At 37.7% G+C, this 15,754-nt stretch overlaps 1 protein-coding gene across 1 annotated transcript in view; it reads right to left on the reverse strand.

Annotated features, from left to right (window-relative positions):
• Positions 1 to 15,754, reverse strand: part of chrm2a (cholinergic receptor, muscarinic 2a) — an 88,823-nt gene that overhangs the window by 45,943 nt on the left and 27,126 nt on the right. Inside the window, exon 2 of the mRNA XM_030148860.1 lies at positions 7,674 to 7,821. The gene's annotated coding sequence lies outside the window, so the exon portion shown is untranslated. The remainder of the gene's footprint in view (positions 1 to 7,673; positions 7,822 to 15,754) is intronic.

Raw genomic sequence — 15,754 nt, forward strand, 5'->3', positions numbered from 1 at the left:
ATTTGTCCCACAAATTACATCAAATTCCTGATTATACAAAAAATTGATTGCTCATTGAAAGGCTGTATGAGTAATGTTAGGGGTGTGTACTTTCGTGCACATCAGCTTCTCTGCTGATCTATTATCGCATAAACACATCTTTGGGTCATGTGACTTAGACTCAAGTCAGATGCAAGATGCAATTTTCACAAATTTACACACACAGTTTGACTCAGATGTTACTACCAGTGACATGTGACTTCAGCTCACCTTTTGCCTCTTGACGTTGACTTGAATAACTGAGGGATAAAAACTGTTACAACTGTTCTGGGATTTGGGGGTTTATTTTTTTAAGTCTGCTGTAATCAAACTCTTTTTATGAGCTCAATGAAACATGAACAGGTAAATTCTTCATATGTTTATAAGAGACAGGATTTGTCCTTACACCATTTGACTAAAATTAGACATGGTGATGTATGAATTGATTTCCTGACCAGCTCTTCTCAAATTTCTCACTGTTTCCAGGTTAACTGTTTTAAAGGTTAAATGTGTGTAAATATGATTCATTTATTTCTTCCTTTTTCAGACCTTGACTTGATTAACCCTTTCATGCACAGTGGTCACTACAGTGGACAGCTATTCTACAGCTGTTCTCTTGTATATTCATGGATTTTGTTGTTCTTTTCGTTGTTTTTGTTTTGTTTTGGTTTGTTTTGGGTTTTTTTACACATATCTTTATTAACGTTTTAAGACACTACATATCTTCTCTGGCATGAATTGGTAACATTATGTAGATCTCTCCTGAGCATAAACTCCCAGAATCACAAGCCCTCCCCATAGTTTTCACACAATTTATCAGTAAATACATGTTTCTGTGCATCAAAAATTAAACGTGTGGTGTCCAGCCGAGTGGACATTTTTGCAACTTCATGAAAAATAGGTTCATAAGAATTTTTTTTTCCCGTTATTATTTTTTTAATGTATTTTAAAAAAAATTTTCAACTATTTTTATTGCATTTATTTATTTTTATTTATTTTGCAGAAGAAAATTTTCAGTCGCATTATTTTTTTCATGCCTAAAGAGGAATAAAAACACTCAGGAAAAAAATTTGATTAAGGTTGTCATAATTTGTGCATGAAAGGGTTAAGGTTTACTGGGTCCAATGAAACACTGAAATGGTTCACTCAAATGATCTCAAAAGGTTAGTTCTACATACAAACATGGTTGTTTTCAGGTACATCTCTGCTGTAATTTCCCGGGTGAAAAATCTCAATCAACACAACACAATTCTTGTCCACAACGCTGACCCATAAATTTAACCTGCGATGACCTTAGGTTAAAATTGTCAGACCGAAATAACTTGGACAAATCAGTTATTCTCATGTCCATGCTGATCTGGCCTTAATGTGGTGACAGCTTGCACGGTCATGCTTTTCCCTACTTCATACAGAGGGAAAATCTATATGACATGCATAATTCACGCATTAGATCTGGGCTTTTATCACTACACACTAAATAAGAGAGGAATAGTGATCAATCTCCATGCATGAAATCCAGCTGAATATGACACATGTGTACAGCTGAAAGCAAAATGACAAATATTTGATGGCGCTTCAGTCAGATTACTGATTTTATTGCAAGCCATTACTGCCAGACTGCAGCAACATGTGACCTCAACCAGATATTTGGTGATGTTCCCTTGCTTCAAAATTCCCCCAGGACCAGAGAGAGACAGAACTGTAATCAATGACCTGGTTCCAGTAATTACTGTTTACTTTCGCTCATTATTCTCTGGGCTTTGATTAAGCAATAGCCCTCATTTGAAGGATATGTGGCCTTAATTGGTGGTTGCCAGGATGCATATCTCCTGCTTCTCTTGTGATGCATGTTGGGAGGAATGGAGGTCAGGAAGTGAGACGCTTCAAGCAGCTATTCTTGGCCCTGCCTTTGAGTCATTCACATTCTCTAATTGTTCGCGTCAATGTGTGACAAAAGATGAACAGCAGTCCCTCAGTCGGTAAGACAAACAGCAAACGGTGAACACATGCTTGAGATGGTGGAGGACAACGGTTCATATGCTGACATTTACAACCTAATTAAAACCAAGAAGGGAAATGATCCACACAGGGTCACATTCTCATTACACGCAGGTGATTACATACAAAACATGTACAAATATACAAGCATCTGCACAGCACAGAAACAAGCAGAAACCTATATACTATTTAACTACTCTACACACACATTTAGCAGAGCATCGCTAATCCCACCCGACCGGAAAACCAGCTCATTTGAATCCCTGAAATCCTTAGATGATTAAAATATATTAGCATGTCATAGAAATTCATACCCATAATATTACAGATGTATGTATGCACATAACTACACCAGTACCTCCTGCGTTTTGATTAGAAGCTGCAAGAAAATGTAGGTAACAAATAGAATGTATCACAGTGGAATTTTAAACAGTACAAAGTTGCTATTAGAATATATTTGCACATCATTGCATTGTTTGTTCACTATTTTAGCTCTCACAAACACATGCACACTCGGTTACCCTAGGCTGAGCAGAGTCGGCTGTCACATCTAACTTATCAATTAAGACGATGCCTCTCAGCCACTTGTTTCAGTCTGGCTGCAGCAGTAGACCGAAACGAAGCTCTGATTATCAAATGAAGGATTCTGCATGAGCACTTCTATTGTTAGACGTCTGATTAATGAAACTAAATTTTCAAATCTGCATTTTTTTAAAAAAATTTGCAATAACTGAATAACCATATAAGCATTGTTATCAATGTTAATTCCCTGCAGTAATTCAGACTACAACTCAAACACCTCATCCGTTCTGCTATGACAGAAGTATCCCTCCATGCTTTGCTCATTAAAATGCCTCTAAATTCTTTGGTGTGAAAAACAGTACCATATAAACCTAATAATTCTGTTAGTCCCCCTCCCCCACCACTATCACAAGTTCACACATGTGCCCTGCTGGTGCTGTGTTGTGTTTGCTTGTGCAAAGTCTCCTATTATGACAAAAAAGGAAAAGAAATCCAATAAACCTGCTCTGGAGTTTATTGCTGCTCTTGTAATATTAAGTGAGACAGTTTCTCAAAGGTTTGAAAAATGTTTTGATTAAATGCCGGAAGAAAAATAAATCCAAAAATACAATTTAATATAAAGTCTCCATCATGGAAACCTATGCTATTCCTATAAGCTGAATACAGTTTTTTGATGGGTTCATCTCCATTTCTGTATCTGAATCCAGTATAGGGGTTTGATGTTTACAGTGTGTTAATCAGTTTAAATTGGTTTTCCTTCTCTTATTTTCATGGGTAATTGGCAATGCAGCACATGCAGAACCACAGACCTGCAGGTGACAGAGGAAAGGGAATACGGGGATGGAAGAGAAAAATCACTTAAGCATGTCAACCATGTTTTCATCTTCCTTCATATATACACTGTATCTTGTTATTATTTGTTTTCCCTTTTTTTCAGCCTCTCACTCTATAGATTTGTGTGTGTTGTCATGCCTCTCCTTAATTTTCTTTCTCATTCTCACACCTACTCAGCCTGTGAGTGCACCCATATCTCGATTAGAGCTCTGGAAACGCATGTGCAATTTCCTGGAAGATTATAGTGATGGATTTACGCAATATCAATCAGAGTAAATATGGAGCTTGAAATAGTCTTCCATGACTGGCCAAGAGGTGTTTGTGAGTAGTGGTCAAACAGCTCACCACAACGAGAGTGATGTACATGTTCAATCACTAGTGTTCTCCTTTAATAACTTCAAGATTCAAGAACATGTTTCTAATTACATGAAACATACAGTTAGAATAATGGAAAAACAGACATCACAGCAGCGTGTGCCATCTGACAGTAGCCACCTCAGATGAAGATGAGCTCCTCCATCACAATTCTTCATCTAATACAACTAGTATTCGCTTGCTTCTTTCAACAAGCTCTGAATGAGGTCACATTCCTCTGACCTCGGGGCATTATTACCCTGTAATCATGTGTTGCTCTGCATGGCTACATTTGTTATTTCTCATTGACAGCCTAATGTTAGAAGAAAGCAATTTTACCTGATGGATGATCATAAGAGGGTGAGAGGCTATATCAGTTTCATGCCTCAGCAGTGAATTATGCACAACAAAACCCCATAGATGCCCGAACTGGCTGCCCGCAATGCCTGCCTTCTCAGATATACTACCAGTCTATGTGACTTACAGGGTTTATTATTGCCAGAGTTGTGAGGACTTTTCAGCCTGTCAAAATGTGCACAAGGCCCATTCATTACCATAGTATTTACTTGTCCTCTTAAATCAAAGAAGCTGTCAGTTCTTACATTACCACAGCACTATGAAAAATTGTTGACTTATTTTCAAGCAGCAAAGCTTGGACGACTGATTCATAGGTCTCAGGCCGTTCATGATCACTGAAATCAATCGGCACCGCTCCTCCGACCCGCACTTTGTCTGTTGGCGGCAATAGGGATAACGTGTCAAAGTGGGTCTCCTCAATCTTGTCACTTTAAGTGCAATCAATACTGCTTCCCCACCAACCGAACACCTCTGAATACCAGCCCCCCTCTTCTCACACTAGGTTGAACATTTCAATCAATATCTGACTGGAGGCTAAAAACATCTGCAGAAGCAACAACAAAAAAAAACTGAGGCAGAATTAAATGCTTTACAATATACCGAAGAAGATGATGCGCTCTGCAGAAACAGCCGCGCAATGAAAACAGCTGGATGTAGAAGCAAAACAACAGTTGCTTGTATGTAACAGTTGCATCTCCAAAATATATATTTGTGTGGTCTAAATGCTAAATGGTTCAGGTCTCAACAGAATGGAATTTTAGCAAAACAACAAAGCAGTTACAGGGGTTGGACAAAATAATGGAAACACCTTCACCTCAAGATGATAATGCCCCAATCCATACAGCTAGAATTGTTAAAGAATGGCATGAGGAACATTCTAATGATGTTGAGCATCTCGTATGGCCGGCACAGTCCCCAGACCTCAACATTATTGAGCATTTATGGTCAGTTTTAGAGATTCAAGTAAGACGTCGATTTCCACCGCCATCGTCTCTAAAAGAGTTGGAGGGTATTCTAACTGAAGAATGGCTTAAAATTCCTTTGGAAACAATTCACAAGTTGTATGAATCAATACCTCGGAGAATTGAGGCTGTAATTGCCGCAAAAGGCGGACCTACACCATATTAAATTATATTTTGTTGATTTTTTAAGGTGTTTCCATTATTTTGTCCAACCCCTGTATATGACAGAACCATGTATTATTATTTCATCTGACAGCAAAACTGAACAATTAACACCTAATTAAAGTTAAACTCAATTTAGCAAATCAAATACATAACAGCTCAATTAGTGCTACAAGACAGTTAGCAGAACAAAGAAAAACATTTCGTCTTTATCCACAACCTTCCCTGTTGTGTTTTCTATTGTGAATACTTTGTCCACACAGTCTCATAAATCATCATGGACAATTCTCAATGTATGGCCTGCCGTCGGCTTCCAGATGTCTGCAATCCATAAAACCAAGCCTGTAGCCAGTGTAGCTGCAAATTAGTCTCCCTAAAAAATTCAACAAGCCCAGGGAGAGGTTTGATATGTGCATCTAGGTGCTTGGCCCTGGAAATGGTTGTACTAATTGCCTAGAGGATTATGAGACACAGACCTTCTCTCCCTCATGCATATTTGACACTTCCAGCAGCACGTGGAGCCCCCTGTTGCAGTTAATGGATGATGTTTGGCCCTCTGTTGCATATGTATTAGCCACCAAGTTATGAGTGGGCATGTGGCAAGCACATTCCCGTGTGTGCCTATCAGTTGGTGCATGTGTGGCAGCTCTGTTATCTCGAGCCAGCCAGGGTGAGACAGGGCTGGGTGGTCGAGCAGCCGGTTCCTAATTGGTGAGACTGCTTCCACTACTCTTGCCCTCAAAGGCTAACGCTGCCCTCTCCTGTGATTCTGTGCCAGAGATTTGGCCAGTTTGACACAGTGCTGACCTTCCAGTCCTTTGAGGGTGTTCTGTGTGGATGTGTGCGGATGTCGAAGCACATACTCAAAAAAGCAGACAAATGGATATAGTCACACAGACACTCTACACATGCACAGAGAGACATGAACTTATGTAAATGAGAAATTGATATTGAGTGGGACAGACAATTTTTCTCTCTCTCACACATACATCTACAAACAATCTCAGTTCAAAGAGCTGCAACTCCATTTGAGATATGGTTCTGGACAGCAGTGCTGTGATGAAGAGGAAGACCTCTTGACAGTGTTGCTGGGGGATCAGCATCAAACAGTGGTGTGTGTGTGTGGGTCTGTGCATATGCCATGTCTGCCGATAAGGTCCCAAGCATTCCCAGAGTGGGAAGAGAGGTTGTTGATATCAAGTGCTCGTACACTGCTATACATGAAGTCCTTTTTGTTTCTAGGCATGACGGTGTGACACCTGATATGATGGCTTTTGAAAACCCTGAACATGATCCACAGCCTCAGGGATACATTCCTGTCTGATCAAATACACAAATATATGATTCAAGTAGGGTTTGGCCACTAAATCAGGTAATCGTCAAGCCAAATATATACAGAATCAACAGTGTAAGTGACACTGAGCCCCAGTGCCCCAGTCTCTGGTGGAATAATAATGTTGATATACAGACCACTTAAGCCTTAGCACTAGAATAAAAACAGAATAAACAAAGCAGTGCCATCTCACCACAGACTTAAGACTGAAATGAAAACAGACTAAAGCAGGGCCTTACCATCATGGCATTTACACAACAGCTGCAGCTGCTCACTTTTGTATACACTACGGTTAGGTGTTTCGACAACAATGAGACTGCTGAAGTGAAGGTAAAACTTTAAATTCCCAGCTTTGAAAATGACAAGAGTACAGCTGTGGATAGCAGGGTTTATAATATTTTACATTAAATTAGTACGCAGTAATTTCCATAAATGTCAACTTACCTGTGATTTTCCTTATGTAATTAACCTTACCCATCTGGAGCCTTACAGTATCCTGACTCAGCTTATCTCTACACTTTGTTCAAGGTCTCAGTGTGACTGTAGCATAATAGTGTGTGGCTCCACAACTCTTCATGGTCAAGAGCTAACGTGAGTCTAATAACGTAGTATAAGCTGTACTTACTCAAATGATAAGTAAGAAAATGCAACACAAGTTTTTATGTGATAATGCTCCAAGGATATAACCATGAGTCATTTAGCCATCAGAGGATGTTTATGTAAAATCTAAATGTAGGTAGATCTTCAGAAGTAGTCGTACTGCAGTGTACCGCACATTCCTCACATGGCCTGAATGCTTAATTTACACTTTAATTCTATATATGTTTAATGTATTCAAATGAATTCCTACTTGCCATGATTTCTTAGCTGATTTAGAATTCATGTGGAGCATTGACCCATAGTATAATCAACCATATATTAAGAGTCATAATGAATTAAATTAAAGAAATTAGCATTTTGAGCCATGCAATAAAAGGTTAAAACACTATACCTAATGAAAATATTAGAAAAATATACATTTTATAAATAATGTAGATAATACAGTTTTGACTTTATTAGTCTTATAGTTTAACTAGTGTTTGAGTGTCATAAATAAAAAATAAAACAAAACAGTGTCTAAATGCATTACTTACAGAGGATGTTAAGCAGTCCTTTAAGCGCTCTTGCACAGGGATGGCATAGTCAGACAGTCTTTGTTTAATGTAGCACCAGAGAGGCCTTGTTGGACAGAAGGATCATGAGAGTGTCTGGCTCCAGCTTCATGGTTAATAGCCATGGCCACTGTTAGAAAGAAAGAAAGAAAGAAAGGAAGAAAGAAAGAAAGAAAGAAAGAAAGAAAGAAAGAAAGAAAGAAAGAAAGAAAGAAAGAAAGAAAGAAAGAAAGAAAGAAAGAAAGAAAGTAAGAAAAAGATGCATATTAGGTTTGGGTTGAAGTAATGGGTGCTGCTGTTATGTCATCTCTTCATCTTCTCAGTGTAGTAGATTCAAGCATTCTCCAATATCCCCAATTACTTGTACATGCACACAGTTTATTGGGGTTTAAACAAACAAAACACTGTAAAATTTTACTGGAAGATGATTCAAATTAAGCCAATGTTTCAGTCTCTGTTCAGAGGTGATACTCCAGGCTCCTGCATGAATGTTATCACTACAGTAGAGATACTGCAATGTGGATTTTTAACAAAATATTAGGTCCATGATTTTTGCTGATCAGCCAGTGTTGCTGTTTCAAGGGTAAAACAGCAACACGAAACTTACTGTGGATCTAACCATCACCACATGAATTATACAGTTCCCAATCCCTGTGGACCTGTAACCCCCAGTGTACACAATGTACAAATCCTGCATGATAATCAAAGAAAGTGATAGTGACTCTGAACGCATGCAATGTAAATGACTGTGAACTAAGTTAACTATATGTGCCCTGTATGAAAGCCATAGACCCCTGACACCACAATTCCACACCCGAGAACTCCAGCATTCAGCCTGGTGCTTCCAGATGAGCCACTAACAGGCACACCTCATGTTTAAATGCAAATTTCGACTAAGTCACCTTGTAGGAACTTAAGCAGTTTAAAAATGTCTTTACCAAGCCCTGCACGGTTATTAAAAACAACTCTTAACATGCTGCTGCTTCTGTCTTTAGCACATCAAGAGCAATAACAGAACAATGTCACACCTGGTTCTGAACTGCAGACAGAGAAATAACATGAGCTAAAAAAGTTGAGGAAAAGATGGGAGCGGCTGATAAAAGGAAAAGCCCGAGGGTATAGTGTTTAGTACACAAACTCAGTCTGGGAAGAGAGTGAAAAGATGTAGTGTCATGATAACAACTTGTGTTTATAGTATGTCAGTGCACAGACACATTAGCCACAGCTGTCTGCACCATGCCATTCACTGTTATGACTAATCACAGAACAGAAAAAAGGCTGAGAAATCACAGAGCTCCCACTTTTGAAACAAAACAGCCGCCTTGAAGACGTGAAGGTCGTTTCTCCAGAATGCAAACACCATTGGCACTTTTGTGAGGAAAGGATTTGGGAAAGCTGGAAGGTGAAGCATGTTGAGGCTGTATGATGCATCGTTGTTGTCTCAGATAGTTAGACAATACATTGTCCAAATGATTTCCCCATGGTGAAAATCTGCCTAATGATCTTTGTCTGTGATGCTTCCATTCATTTATTATGCTAATATGAAAAGCTGTTAGTCTGATCAGACCTTGCATAAACATAAGTGTTCTCAACTGTTCCTTAATCATGTAGGAAGAGGATTTGAAGACTCCTAGCAATTCTGCTGCATTTAAAGATGATGAAAATTATTCAGAAAATTGTCAAATGATGATGATGAGCCTTTAAAATATCCATGCAGCCTTGGACGTGGATTGCAATCTTCCCTGCTGATGGGCAGTTAACTCTCCCATGAGGAAAATCTGTGGGTTCTATACTCTTAAGGCTTAGCATATAGAGATGAGGCGTACTGTGCCACATACTGATTGGCTGTAGCACGATATGACCTAAGATAAGTTTCTTCACAACTTTGAGCGCCATACTTACCTCATGCATGTGACAGGGAAAGTGTCCATCAAGGTTATTAAGAACAGTGTATGTTCTCCTGAGGTGCAGCCTGACCTGGGCTGCTGCTGCTGCTGCTATCTGTACTCTATCACCTTAATCTCCCAAGAATTACCTCAGCCTCTGGGGAGGAGGAACTTTTATTAAATAAAGTGACTGACCAGTACCAGCAGACTGTCATCACCAAGGAGCTCTGTTTAGCACAGAACATGACAGATGAACTGTTTAGCCATGTCATGGACCATAAATGTTGCATAAGATTGGAGCAATGTGTTTTGTCAGGTGCTAATAGTCCATTTTAGATGACATAAGATCATCAGATAATAATAATGTTTTTTAGACAAATACTCACGTCATATCACTAAGGGCACATCAATTTATAGTCCAAGCCTTTTTCTCCAATTATTATGCTCATATGTAACTAAGTGGCAGAAATGTTGATCTTGAATATAAATTGCTCATAAAAAACATATTGATGTTAACTCCATATGTCAGCTGGTTGTGATAACAGAATTATTAAAATTTTTTGTGGTTAATTTTAGGGCTGGGTGATCTCATAATCTTAGACTGTGATCAAGCTTAATTTGGCAGAGGAATTGAACAGATTGTGTTGTTAAAAAATTTATAAAAAAAAAAAAAAAAAAACTTTGCTATGTAGCAAACATTACTTTAACTCTTTCCCCGCCATTGACGAGATATTCCGTCAATTGCTTCCCAACGCTTCCCCGCCAATGACGAGATTTTCCGTCAATCCGTGTTTTCACTGTTATACTGTAGTTGGAGGTGTTGTGGATCATGTGAATTACTTTCCTTAGTCCAAAAAACAAACAATTAAGCAGCTTTTTCGGAAAAATGACGGACCGGGTTTAACGTTTTTGCACTGGAGTCTCCGTATCCCATGGCAACGCATCCAGCGGCAGTCACTGAATGAGGAAATGAAGACTGCAGGAACCGCGCGCAGTTTCAAAAGCCTTAAAGATGATTATGGAGACAGAGTCTGACAGTTCAATATATGATGGAGCTACAGAAGAACCATTTAGAGACAGGAACGGAGAAATAGAAGGTGAGGGAGACGGACACGGAACACGGGAAACAAGGAGCGGCTCAGGTCCGACACGGAGGTGCGGGTGGGGGGGGGGCGGGGGCACAGAGCAACACGGAGAAAATGACAGACAGGAGGAAGAGAAAAGAGACATTTGTAGAGGACATTCAAGGAGAAGACAGACATACAGACATGGGACAAGACAAAGGAAAGCTAGTCTGCATCTGTTAGAGTGAGTTCAGATTCAGACTGAGGACACAGAACATATTCAGCTGTAGAATGTCAGCAGGACACATGGAAGACACTTTTGGATTTGGCTTTTGTATGAAATAAATAAATACATATATTCATACAGAGATAAATAACTAGATGTCCATAGAATTATTTACAGATCAAACACAGCAGCTGGTCCAACAGGAGGACCTGGTGCAGCCAAAGGCCAGAAATCTACAGTATTTAGTGCATTTGTTTCTTTTTTTCTTGAAAATGAGGAATATTGAGGTGTTTATATCCAAAAGCTAAACTACTATGTGTTAGACTTATAACTGATGTATGTAAATGTGCAAAGTTTAGAAGGAACCTTGTGCTTTACAAGATGTTCGGTCTAAAGTTTGGTGTGGATTCCCCTAACATTTTGTGGAATGATGGGATATCTTAGAGCTGTTTGTTACTATTATTGCTGTTATTATTATTTTATTTTGTGATTTTGAAGACAGCGTTACTGTTGGTAAATAAGAAAGAGTCAAAAATGTAAATAGGAAATCAGTTTTCTCTTGAAAATCAATATCTTTGAAAAAAATGCAATTTTCTCAGCTTTTTGCTCAAAATTCAGTTTTTTCCTGAAAATGACCAATATTCAAATGTTTATATCTCACGAACGAATAAAGATAGAATAAAATAGTTTTTTGTGTTTAAAAGTTGAAGTTCTGTTCTTTCTTTTGATGTATTCAGTGTTCACATACTCCTAACACAACATTTTCAGTGAGCCTCCAAAGATTAGTGAAAATGACCAAAACGGCTGGCGCTGGCTACCAACTCACTGGAAAATGCTCTGGCGGGGAAAGAGTTAACTGGCCCATTTATAATGGTTTTCAGAGAGTGTTGCACTAACTTATGACAAAGGGCTTCTAGGTTTGGTCTTGTTATCAGAGATTGCTCGGCTAATGGGTTTATTTCAGTTAGTTTACGGCAATACTTTAACATCTGGCTGCCCTAAAGTGATTGCTTTCATTCCACCTTAATTGTTGAGTTTGAGTAATGTGTTTGGCCACTGTCAAAGACATAATGACGAAGAATTACTATTAAGTCCATCCGCCGCAGGTCCATCTTCTGACCTCCAACATGCAGTAATTCTGATTTACACAGATGATTTAGTCCACAAACAAATATTTTTAGATTTAACTAATACTGGTGGTGTTCTTTTCTCCACTTCATCTAGATCAGGGGTGTCAAACATGCGGCCCGGGGGCCAAATGCCCAATGCCAAAGGGTCCCGTTTGGCCCATGGGATGTTTTTGCTAAGTGCAAAAATTCCACAGTCTTGAATTGAATTAAGCAAAAAATAAATAAATTAGCTTGAATTAAGGAAAAAATCTTCAATTAAGCCAAAAAAAAAACAACACAAAAATCTTCAGTTAAGTAAAAAAAAATCTTGAATTAAGCCAAAAAAAAAAAAAAAAAAAAAAATCTTGAATTAAGCCAAAAAAAAAGTCTTCAATTAAGTAAAAAAAAAATCTTCAATTAAGCCAAAAAAAAAAAAAAAATCTTCAATTAAGCCAAAAAAAAAAAAATCTCAAATTTAGCAAAAAATCTTGAATTAAGCCAAAAAAAAATAATCTTCAATTAAGTTAAAAAAAAATCTTGAATTAAGCCAAAAAAAAAAAAACTTCAATTAAGTAAAAAAAATTCTTGAGCTAAGCCAAAAAAAAATCTTTAATTAAGTAAAAAAAAAAAATCTTGAATTAACCCAGAAAAATCTAGAATTAACAACTTGAATTTTTCTTCTTTGTTTTAGTGCAAACAATAACATTAAATTATGAAAATATTTACATTTACAAAATATCCTGTAACACTAAAATGTGAATAACCTGAACAAATATGAACAAACTGAAATGTCTAAAGAAAATTAAGCACAATTTCAACAATTTTTCTGCCTGTTCCTCAGTGTTTAGTGTCTTTGTAGATCTGATCCATAATGCACATGGAGAAATGAGAAGTTGAGGAATAATATTGTTAAAATTGCACTAAATTTTCTTATGTTTTTAATTTAAATTTCAGTTTTTTCAGGGTTTTTTTTTTTTTTTTTTTTTTTTTTTGGATAGTTTATAAAAGTAAGTCTTTTCATAATTTAATGTTGTTGTTTTTTTACAGTAAAACAAAGATAAAAATTTGGAGTTGTCATTATTTATATATTATAATGTTATTATTTTTTCTGGTCTGGCCCACTTCAGATCAAATTTAGCTGAATATGGCCCCTGAACTAAAATGAGTTTGACACCCCTGATCTAGATATTGTCAAAATATATTAATAATTTTGGCCCATCTTTATGCAAAAATATTGCATCATTTCTAGTTAGACATCCACAAAAAGCCTCTACATGCAGTCCAAGCCTCCACAAACTGGGCAAAACCTGAGAAAAACTATGTTCGGTTGTAACTTGTCATTTTTTGAAAGGTGAGAAAATTCTGATTCATATCATAGGCTGTGATTTTACCTCAAAAGATCAATCATATGAACTTTTGGTCAGACCAGCCAGACCTGCTTAGATTAGTCCTTGGTTGCTAGAAGAGGAAGACACCAAAACAGAACAGATTTCTACATTTTGAAGTTTAAACCAAGCTACGATCTTGTTCTAACTCTGACCACAGAGCTTGTGGTGCCTAAACCTAAAAACAATGCGGCTGCAGCCATTTAAGGTTCCTCAAATGATCTTCCTTTTTAATATGAATAGGATGCAGTAGCTGTTTTATGTCTGAGGACATCTGCATCTCCACCAGATCCCGCTATGAGTGCAGCTCTAACTGTCTTATAACAAAAACATGTTCACACTGCTATGAGCTGTCGGAAGCGCTTTGGAAAGACTCATTGCAAACATAAGCTATAAAACAAGCCTTCCAGTGTTTCCATTTTTAAATACTCCGAAGGGAACATCTGTAATGCAATTTCCTAGTACTTGGTGTCCCTTGACTGGAGCTGAAGAGGCCGTCCTTAAAGTGTGGGCTGCTGCTATATTGCAATATCAGCATTATGATGGAGATAAGGAGGGGCTGCTTCTCTAAGTCTAAACCTGGTCATACATCTCAGTGGACATCTACACTGGCTCTTCATTATCTGCTCTCAGCCATCCTCCCAGCAGGGGTGCATATGTCTGGATAAAAAGCTTGATTATGTAACTGTCTGAAAGGCTGGCTGTCAGCCTATTTACTGTACCTACCAATGCATCAATCTAAAACAGACTCAGCATCTCTTTCGTGTATCTGAGTCTGATACTTTCAATATACATGATGGATCTGTGCACATTGCACGCAGTAAATGTTTTCCGTTTAACTGCCTGCTCTGATTGATTAAGACATCCTAATAACAAGGCACTAAACATGCATGGACAAGCACGGGTATTTATTAAATCTTCATCTTGACTGTACATAAGCATTACTCATATTTTCAGTGGCTGGATGCTTCTGCGTGTGCATATTTAGCCAGATGTTTTAGTTTGAAAGCCAGACACATCAGATCATCAAATGCACAGACGTCCATTGCTTTAGGTGCTGCCTAGATGAATGCAAAACCTAAACCAAACAAAGGGAGTGATTAGTGAATCTGTTTAACCTCAGGGCAGGAGAATTTCATTATTAGAGTTTACTTAGCTATTTGCACTGCTGCCTGCCTTGTGTGGTGCAGTGCACCCAAACACAGTGTCACTCAGAACTAACAGTGCCAATTAGGAAGATAAACACAGAATTTTTGGCAACAGTAGGCCGTTTTCCACCAAAATACCAGAACTTTTATTACCAGGAACTTATTTACCTGTTTAAAAGAATTCCAGGTAATCTGTGTACTTTACGTTTCCACCACACTGCAAAGTTCTGGGCAAGGTTATTATCGTTAACGAAAACTAACGAAATGATGAAAACTAGAATTGTAAAAACATTTTCGTTAACTGAAATAAATAAAAAGTATAATTAAAAGAAAAAAAAACAATAACTAACTGAAAATGTATTGTGTGTTTACAAAACTAACTAAAACATATAAAAATTATGGATAAAATTCCCTTAGTTGTCGTCTTTGTCAATATCGGATTGATATAAAATCGATTTATTTCGCTCAAGCAATTTTAGCTGTTGGCTCTATATGATATTTAAAGGTCCGTCACTTGTGTTCACTTGTGGTTTAGAGTTGTCTTCTGGTCCCCACTCTACCTGGAAACATGGAGACTAAAGCTGGGAGAAAACAGCAGAGTCCTGTCTGGGATTTATTTGAGTATGACGGAGAAGAAGAGAAAAGATATAAAGAAATTAAAACTAAACTAAAACTAAGCATTTAGAAAACGACAAAAACTAATAAAAACTAGCAAACCTGCTCTAAAAATGAATTAAAAGTAACTGAATTAGAGAAAAAAATAAGTCAAAACTAAATAAAACTAAACTATAATGAAAAATTCAAAACTATTATAACCTTGGTTCTGGGTAATTTATTCAAATCAGGCTGATGGTGTATGGGGGAGTGGTAAAAGAAACTGCACTACACTTCCAGTCCAGTAGGTGGCAGTAAGAAGAAAAAGAATCTGAAGACCCAAAAAGCATGATGACACGACTGACAAACCCGCATCATTGTTTGTGTGACACAATACACCCAGCATGGAGGACGCCCAAGTTGTTTTACTACATTGCAAATAAAACCCTGCAATCTGAATGAGAATGAAATGAGAAATGAGAAATGAATGAGAAAGACATTTGCGAACGCCCGAAGAGAAAATCTTAAGAAAACAGATTTAACAAGCCGTTGAGGAGACTGACCGTGAAATGGTTGAAATGTGTTCCAACATGCTTGAAAAAAAAAGATTAAATCATCAGCTAAGTTTCAGCCCCATGAACTTGTCCCAGC

This window comes from Sphaeramia orbicularis, chromosome 12 (assembly GCF_902148855.1).
Source record: "Sphaeramia orbicularis chromosome 12, fSphaOr1.1, whole genome shotgun sequence".
Classification (NCBI taxonomy): domain Eukaryota; kingdom Metazoa; phylum Chordata; class Actinopteri; order Kurtiformes; family Apogonidae; genus Sphaeramia; species Sphaeramia orbicularis.